The following is a 9,841-nucleotide window of genomic DNA, read 5'->3' on the forward strand; positions in this document are numbered from 1 at the left end:
TAGAGTGTTTTGAGCTGTTTTGAGCACAGTTTTCAGTGTGATTTGAACAAGGAAGTGATGAACTAATTGGAAAAGTTCAGCACAGAAATTCAATGTATAAACTCAAAATTCTAGAGACTAAATATTGTTTATATAATTAATCCAAAAGGTTAGAACAGAGGAATGAATTTGGATCACTTTTCATGATCTGAATTCCAGATTCTAGTACCAGACTCATCTGTACTTACCCTGGTATTACATTCTCTCATTTATGTAGCAAATATTTAAATTTGCCTTGTGTTAGACACCTGGTTATAGTACAGAATTAAGTAGAAGTAGACTAGGTTTTGAATCTGGTGAAAAGACAGTATATCATGGGAGCAAGAAAAAAACCTAACTAGAAATTACGTACGTGCTGAGACATAAAACAAGTATTACAAAATGTGTCTAAGGAGGTGAGATGTATCTCAAATCTATTTAAAAAGAGGGTGGCACTCGATCTGTGCAGAAGCCCTTCAGGCAATGAAGAGTTTCTGGAATGAAAACATGCTAGATATATTATTGCAAGAGAAAGAAGGAAAGAAGGGTTTAAAGGTAACCCACAAGCTAGCGGTGGAACAGGACAATGCAGACTGACAGAAAGGTTCTCAAGTAGCATCATTAAGAAAGGTAGTTTGGCTATTATGTAGAGAGGCTTCGTTGGGCTGAACCTAGAATGGTGGAAAGGTGACCGTTATAATACTTTCCAATGTGAGTCTTGGTGATTAAGATAAAGGAGCCCAGGGCTTTGGAAGACAGGATCATGAGAGGCGATGACACAGAAACTTTGAGAGGACAGAGAAAGGGTTTCATGTCAGGGAAAGCTTGTCCTAGTAAGAAATATTCCAGAGACAGCAGAATGGAATATCTCAGGGAGAGCCATAGAGAAGTGGTGAAGCCAAAGGAGCAGCGTGTGCAGCTGATGCTATTCCTCAGAGGGCGGGAAGTTCTCCGGGTCAGAGCGCTATGGAGGACATCAGCATATGGGGGTATTGTATTGTCAGGGCTTGTCATGTTTTATGGTTTGCAGATGTTGCGTGAAATTTCTAAGGGGCATGCATTGATTAAACGTGTAGAGATAAAAAAAGGAAAAGTATCAGCTCAGGACCCTCAAGATGAAGTTCTTAACACAAAGAAGACTTATTTTTCCCCAGAGAGACAGAGGGCAGGAAGAGACAAAGACAGGAGATAGAGAAGGAGGGAGAAGAAGAGAGGAACAAGGAAAACGGGGGAGGGTATGGATAAAGGACTATTTATGGATAGAAAGGAGATAGATATGGCCCATAGGCAAATGGTGGATTATATAGTTAAAATGGAAAATGATGTGCTGGAACAAAGCGTTTAATTTTAATTGTGAATGTTAATTAAGTAAGCCAAGGGAAGCTTTTGATTGATAGGCCCCAATACTTTTATAGCTGGGCATTGGTAGTCAGCCTCAGGAAGAGGAAAATAGCCAAATAAGGGAAGATATGATGGCTTTAGGAATACAATGTATATTCATATATATATATATATATATATATATATATATATATATATATCAAGGCAGAAGACATGGAGGAAGGGCAAGGCCTGCCAGAGCTACATGTAAAAGTGGGCTATTTTTAGATAATTAAATAACTGTGTGTGTGAATTTGAATTTGGTATGGAACTTTGAAATCATGGACCTATGCTACAATGAAGAAGGAAAGAACATTGTTAATACTGCAGGTCAAGCCAATACATAGGAGATATGACTGGAATTCTTATATACCAGACTACAGTAGTGGTCTAGAGAGATAATCATTGCTGGAAGTATCAAAAATGTGAGTATGTGGAGAAAAATTAATATTCTTAAAGTTTTCTGCTTGAACAACTGAGTGATGTTATTTGCTGTGTGATAACTAAGACAGAAGGTTGTGTATGTGTACGTAGACATATTTATTTGTGTGTGCAGTAAGAGTAGAGTTTAGACGCTCTAAATACTGAAGTTTAAAAACCACCCTGTGCAGAAAAGAAAACCCTTGCCGTCTATGCATTGCACAGAGGGTTAATACCCTGCAGAATATATAAAGTACTAGAAGGCTGTGAGGGAACAATTCATTCAGCAATAAATAAATAAATAAATAAATAAGATCTGAATAGCCATCACTTAAAAGGAAAAATAAAAGCTCTTTTTTTTTAAAGCCACCAGCAGAATGCCAGTAAAAACCACATGAGATTTGGTCACATCTAGGTTAGAATGACTTTATGACAAACTAAGCATTTATGAAAATGTGGAGAAAAATATATTCTATTACATTGCTGGTAATAATGCAAATTAGTGCAAGCATTATAGAATGCAGTATAGAGACTCTTTCTAGCATTGAACATAGAGCTATTGTGTGGCCCAGCTATCTCATTCCTGGGTATATATCAGGAAGTGGAGTCACCATTCAAAAGAAGCATGAGTGGTCTTGTGTTTATTGTGATAACATTCACAATAACCCTGATGTGGAATTACCCTAAGTGCCAGTTGTAGAAGAATGAACAAAGAAAACACGCTATATGCATACAGCAAAGTATTATTTAATCTTAAAGAAGAAGAATGAGCTATTATCATATGTAGAAAAAGGATGCAAGTGGAAGACAGCACATGAATTGAGGTCACTCACATAAAGATGTGTCCTGTACGTTTTATTATCTTTTATATATGGACACTAAGGGATAGAAGTATGATGTGAAGTAAATAGAACAAAATATTAAGTAAAAAAACCCACCCTGTCATTGTCTGTTGCAGTTTATTCCTCTAAATCAATAGAAAAGAACAAGGAACAAACTAGAAAATTGTTGAAATTCTCATCTAAGTTTGGAAGACAGATTCCATACCAAGATCTATTCTTGTAGCCATGTTAATCCCTAAAAAGAATGGGATCTTAAAATCTGGATTCTTATACTCCTGAGACTCAAACTGCAGTTTTATTTGGAGAAATAGCAGGCATGAGAGTGCCCTGGAGCTTCTCCAGTGAGGCTGCTCAAATTTGTACATTTAGTCTGAGTTTACAATTTGTTTACAATTCTCCCTTTATGTATTGGCCAGTATAAGGAAGCAATACAAGAAAAGAAAATACGACATGTCCCAGAAAACTCCATACACACACACACACACACACACACACACCCAACACACACTCCTTATCACAAATCTTATATTCTGCAATCAAATTGTTCCAACAGCTGCTCGAATTTACACATTTAGACTGAGTATACAATCTTTTTACAATTCTCCCTTTACACATTGTCCAGCATAAAGAAGCAACACAATAAAAAACAGACATATTCTGAAAAACTGCACAAGCACACACATGCGCACACACACACACCAAACAATTTTATCACAAGTCTTATATTCTGCAATCAAATTGTTCTAACAGCAAGTACAAGAATACAATAGCTGTTCAGTCAACGAGGTTGGCTATCTCAGTTTGTCTTCAGTCTACATTAGCATCCTGAAGAAGCAGGCTTTAATACCAGAGAAAGCATGAACTTGTCAGTGAGAGAGAGGGAAAGTAGGCAAAGTAGGTGCCCTTGGAAGGTGTGGTTGAGATTTAAAATGGCTCTTCTTACCTCAAATGACTCAATCAAAAAATGTTCCACACAGGTATTATACCCACATGCCTGAGTTCTAGTTAATTTTAATTTTTTGATTACACGTGTTCACATGTGTTCCTGTGTGTTTTGTACACACAGAGGCCAGAAGAGGTTTCTGGAACTTGTTCCTCTGGAACTAGAGTTACAGCCAGAAACAATCCACCTGATGTGGGTGTTGGAAACCAAACTCGGGGCTTCATTAAGAGAACCAACTACTCTTAACCACTGAGCCATCTCTTATTCATTGAGCAATTTTTTAAAAATATCTTTTACTTTGACATTTCTTCAGTTGCATGTAAGTGCTTACTTAAGTTGTGTATTGGCTTTAACTATAGATCTGGCATTTTGAAACTTTGTATAAGTCAAATTTTAAATATGCTTCTTATATTCTATAGATTTATGTATCTTATTTATGCTTTTGAATCTATCTGTGATTTTCTTTAAACATTTTAAGCACAGATACTTTATGTTCCTAATCTGGTAATTATATGATTTCAAATTTCAAGATGTATTTTCATGATTTATTTTTTCTATAGAGCATAACTTATTTTTAAAAGGTCATTATATCTTAGGTTATAAATTCATATATATTCATGTAAACTTAATCTGCTGAAATCTGTAGCACTCTTGGCTAAAGTCAAGTGTTTCCTAGTGAATGTGCTTTTCTTGCTTCTTAGAAAACTGGGGTTTTGTTGTACAAAAAATTTCCCCTGAGAGACTGAAACATTTTATCCTGAAGGGAATCTCCTTAATAGAGAAGCTTTGCCTCATCATTGGTCTATAGAACCCCACGGTTCTTAACTCTACTTGCCTTAATTTTAAGATATTAAGGTATGTCACAGAGAAGATTTTGGTGGTGCATGACTGCAAATTTGGCATTTAGAAGGTAGAGTTAGGGATATCAGTAGTCAGCCTCCATTATGCACTGAGTTTGGAGTCAAACTAGACTGCATGCAGTGCCACAGCAAAAATATTTTTAAAAAATTGAAAAACAAGAGCATATAAAACCAGAAAATAAAGAAAGAAATAGCTGGAGGTAAAATGATAACAACCACCACAACAACAATAGAATACAAACATTTTCTGTATTTGTTCTATCATTAGAACTCTTATGAATGCTTAAGAAATAATAGAGCCATGTGATTTGACCAGGAAGGCTTTATAGAAGGTTGTGCCATATTTGTACAATTAGCTACAAATATAGAACTGCTTTTCATACAAAGTAGATGCCAGAGTAAAGGAAAAATAGATCACTGTTTAGAAATGAAGTCTAAAACTATACAGAGTATTAAAGCATGTTATGAGTTTGTACAAATTGGTTTAGTATTTTCCATTCCTCAGGGCAAGCATATAGAATCGGGGGCTCACATGGTAGAAAAGGATTAACATTTTCTAGGCTTTTGAGGTACGTTGGGTCTACAGAGTAAGAGCCTGTGAGGCTGACAAAGGACATAATCTGGGCATCAGGAGGGCACCATGAAGTCTGTGGCAGTATTCAAAGGTGGCCATTTGATGAAAGGGAAGAAGGGACCACTAGAGAGCTGTAACCATTGAAGTGATAGGCTAAAAACACCAGCCAGGAGAACAATCCTGGAATTAGTAATAGGCTGAGCGTTTGTCTCTAGGATAAGGGTCTTTCTGATTCTCCTGGATCATCCACAAAGCCATCTAGTGACTTCCCACTGCTGTTAAGGCCATTGAAGCCCCTGTCTGAGGACTAGCCTGAATGAAAGGCGGTTATGATGAACACAGAGCTTTCCCTCCTGATGGGGACCCCTGTGCCAGGCTCTCAGAAGACATAAAGCACTTGTTAAGTACTTGGTGAATAGCACCAGTCTCCACAGAGGACGATTTGGGTTCCCATAGAGAAGTCATCAACACAGGGTAAGAATTCAGCCAATTATGCCTCACCTCATTGGTCCTATTTACAGGGTAACCCCATGGGGCATGGGCCGTGTCTTTCTCTGTATATTGTACAGTGTTGAGGAAACACTTGGCACCCAATAAATACTACGCAGAAGCTTGTTTCTTGTTCCTCTCAGCTGCACACTGAGAGCTGATCTGAGGAAGGAATTCCCTTTGAAGTCCTTGTCTTCATGCTTTTGATAAACAGTATGGATGCTAGGAGGATGGTGAGAAACACGTAGATCCCTGAAGCTGGGTTTGATATCCATAGAAGATAAATGCTACCTCCACAGTTACATGGCTAGGGCCAGGATCCATAGTTGTCAGAACCACAAAGAGAAAGATCTTACTTTCATAAATATTGTCTTCTACATTCTTTCAGAGTCATAATTTATGCTTTCAAATATCCATTAATGCCTTCACCCATCTGTCTTGTTGAGAGGTAGAACCTTTTAAAGCTGTGATTCATTCTAGGTATTTATGACTTTCTCCATGTGCATAGGGAAAAATCAAAGTGTATAGGTGAGTATGAAAGTTGTAGAGAAAACATAAAACAACTTTATGAGAATAAGAAAGGATGGATTTTTTCATGATAGTTTGTAATAATTTTAATAGAACTTAGGCACAAATGTTATACATGGCTGTGTGTATCTATTGAAAATGACTTTTTACATTAGAAAATAATAATATGATTTAATTGAGTGAATTATCTATAATTTTTATAGGTAATGAGATTTTGAAAAAAAAGCAAAATACTTTGCTTTAAGTGATATAAAGGACTGTAGTTTATATAAGGTGCAAACATGATCTGCACATATTCTACAAAGGAGGTATTGACATTCTGAGGAGGTCTCGATGTGTTGTCCTCAACCACTGAGGCAAAGACAGCTCATGTTAGGGAGAAACTGCTGTGGCTAGGTAATTGCAGAGTATGAGGTTTTATGAAATATGTTTAATTTAATGTTTAATATACTCACAATTCTCTCACCCTACTCTCCTCCTTCCCTTTTCTCCCATCCTTCTTTTTACCAACCCCAATTAACTTTCTGCCTTCTTTCTTCCTTCCCTTCTTTCTTTCCATTTGAGTAGAAAGCTATTAAAGAGAACATTCAAAGGTTAAAATTTATGTAAGACTTACACAGTTAACCACTTAGTATCTTCACCTTGCATAACACGCAGATTATAATAAAATACCTTGCAATAGGGATTTAAGAAGGATCATCCCCACTCATTTTTCTTAGACAACAAACAAGTAAACAAAACAACAAGATAGCTAAATTATTCCCTGAAATGAAAACTTGAAATATCAGAAATATATGTCAAGAACAAATAGGCTTGAGAGTGAGGTAACATAAAAGAATGAGGTAAACGATTCTAAAGATGTTTGGGAAAGTCATAAGGAAAAAGATCATATATTTACATAAATCCACACATTCAGTTATTTTACGTGGGGTGATATTCTTCCTAACAGTCCACAGACAATCTAACAAAAACCCTAGTGCCAAGCATGGGAAACCTCCCTATAAGCTGTTGACTGTGGATTTCCAAAAATGCTACTTAAATCATGCAAGCTATTGCAATTGTCCCTGGTTGCCTCCCAAAACATGAAGATGTATGGATGAGGACACCACACACTGCAGACATAGACGTGGAGGCATCAAGCTGGAACTGACCTGGAGGCCCTTCCTGAGGACTAGGTCTCACAGTAGTCAGCGGTGCTGTGCAGGCTGCCAAGGGAGGGAAGAAATCAATAGCCCAACTTCCTTGTAAAGCTTATGAGTTACGACCATAAACAGAGCAACAAGATAACCCTAATGGTGCAATACTGGCCCTTTTATCTTGAGGTTAGCCAACAGTTGTCTGATTGGATTTAAGGCTTGTATATCAGGAAAGAATACACACCTGTCACTGTACTGTGGTACTGTAAACACAGCTACATCTTTAGGGCTAGAGAGGATGACATAGATCCTAGAGAAGAATCTACTGTCATTTCCTTAAGCCAGTATAATTTCTAACTGTATTCTAAATGCTTATTCTTACACCCACAGATAAGTGTAGCTCTCAGCCCTCATTAAAGAAACATCTCTTTGCAGCAAATAAAGGCTTCTAGAGAGATCCAAAAGTGATGAAAATGCAAAGAATAAGTCACCTTAATGGTGCCCAGCTCCTAGTTTTAATGCTATACCTAAGGCTCAGGGAACACTGCAGAAGAGGGGGCAGAAAGATTTTAAGAGCCAGAGGTCCAGGACAACTGTTGCTTGATAGTGTCCTCTGTATATGCCAAGGAAGCTGTATCCATGGTATCTCAACAGTATGGTTGCATAAACATGATCTGCACAATAACAACACCAGGTGACATGCCAACATGGATGAGAGAACTCTCACAGGCTAAAGAGCAGAAGGGAAGAATGCTAAGAGTACGTGGCAAAGGGAAACCCCAGCCTTCTATCGTGCTGGGGTTGAAAAAGAATGAAACTTCATAGAATACTTGAATAGAAGGGAGTTGGGTCCAGGAACAATTAGGAAAAGGGTGTCAGACATACAAGGTGGTTCTGTTGGGAAAATCAGTGCTTCCATGAAAATCTGGGCAATAGACTTCCGACTTTAGAAAGTCATAGTTACATAGAAATCCATTGATTAAATGTTCCATCTCAGAGGGAAGCCTTTGAAGACTCAGGGTGTTACAATAGGAGGCTCATGAATGTTCAAGAAATAAACAACTCAAAAACACCAGAAATGTTCAGAAACTGACGAAATGCACTAGGCCTTTCCATCCCCAACTGTATGTAACCACTTAGTACTACAGAGAGACACTCTCAGGCAAGACAACCTGCCTAGAAGAAGCTTGGGCCAACTGAGCTGCCTTGAAAAGACATTCTTAACACTGTGGTTCTCAACCCTCCTAATACTATGACCCTGTAGTACAGTTCCTGATGTTGTGGTGACCCCCAACCATAAAATTTTTTGTCATTGCTGTTTCATAACTGTAGTTTTGCTGTTATGAATCATAATGCAAATGCCTGTGGTTTCTAATGGTTCTAGGTGCCCCCGTGAAAGGGTTCTTTGACTCCCAAAGGGGTCACAACCCACAGGTTAAGAAAACACTGATCTTGCTTTAATCTGTGCAGCTGTGCACTAAGCTCTAGATTTCCACTTTTGTTGTCTGATCTGGAATGGAAATTAGTAGTGCAGTGTTTTTGTATCATTTCTGTTCCTCACTCATACTCCTAAAGTAACCACACTTAAACTTGCCATTGCTTTATCAAGTTGGACTTTGATGATACCCTTTGGCCTGCCATTGGTTCCCTATGGTTACTCACAATTTCCCAAAAAGAGAATCATAGAGAAGTTGCCTTCTTACTTCTACATGTGTCCTGTGGTAGACAAACAAACACATACTAAATTAACTTAAAAATATGTGGGATGACCATACTGTAGAAGAATCACAGTGGCATGTTATTTTGGGGAGTGCTAAGAAGCCCCCCAAAATGAGAACTCAGGACATAGATGGGAAGGTGACAATTCATTAGAGAGGTGAATTCTTTTAGCCTTGTTAAGGTAGGGTCTTCCACCAATAAAAACAAGACCCTCTAAACCATTAGGTGTAAAATTGGAATCACAGGGTTTACTTTGTGTGCAATTATACCTGGCACAAATTGTAGAGTATGGTATGCAAAGGAGTGAAGTCATATGTAGGGAGATGTGTTAGAAAGCAGTCATGTAGCATTCCTTCCATAGTGGACTAAGCACTAAGTAAACACACAAAGGATACAGGAAGACAAATAATTATGTGTATTTCCTCCAAGGTTCTTTTTCACATCTCTTTTTCCATCCTGATGGACTGGACATCATGGAATTCCTGCAACACTTTTGTCCTCTTTAGAATATCCTAAAGCAGGTGAAGTTTGTAGTTATACTCCCATCCCTTTAGTCAACACTTGAATATTAGATATCTCTCATCAGACCGGTTCAATAAGCATGTCATTCTATTAGTGTCTTGGTGTAGGAGGTCCTTCTATCTATGTGTTGCTTTCATTGGTTAATTAATATAGGGCTGAACATAGATAGGTGGGGTAGACAGAACCGAATTCTGGGAGGAAGAAAGTGGGGTAAGAGATTGCCACCAAGGAGCCAGCTGCCAGGTCAGAATCTTTCCCAGTAAGTCACTACCTCGTGGTGACATACAGATTATTAGAAATGGGTTGAGTCAAGATGTGAGAGTTAGTCAATAAGAGGCTAGAGCTTATGGGCCAAGCAGTAATTTAATTAATACAATTTCTATGTGGTTATTTTGGGGTTTAAGCTAGCT

The sequence above is a fragment of the Microtus oregoni genome, unplaced genomic scaffold (assembly GCF_018167655.1).
Source record: "Microtus oregoni isolate MIOR12 unplaced genomic scaffold, Mior012 000049F_ref0000343, whole genome shotgun sequence".
Classification (NCBI taxonomy): Eukaryota; Metazoa; Chordata; class Mammalia; order Rodentia; family Cricetidae; genus Microtus; species Microtus oregoni.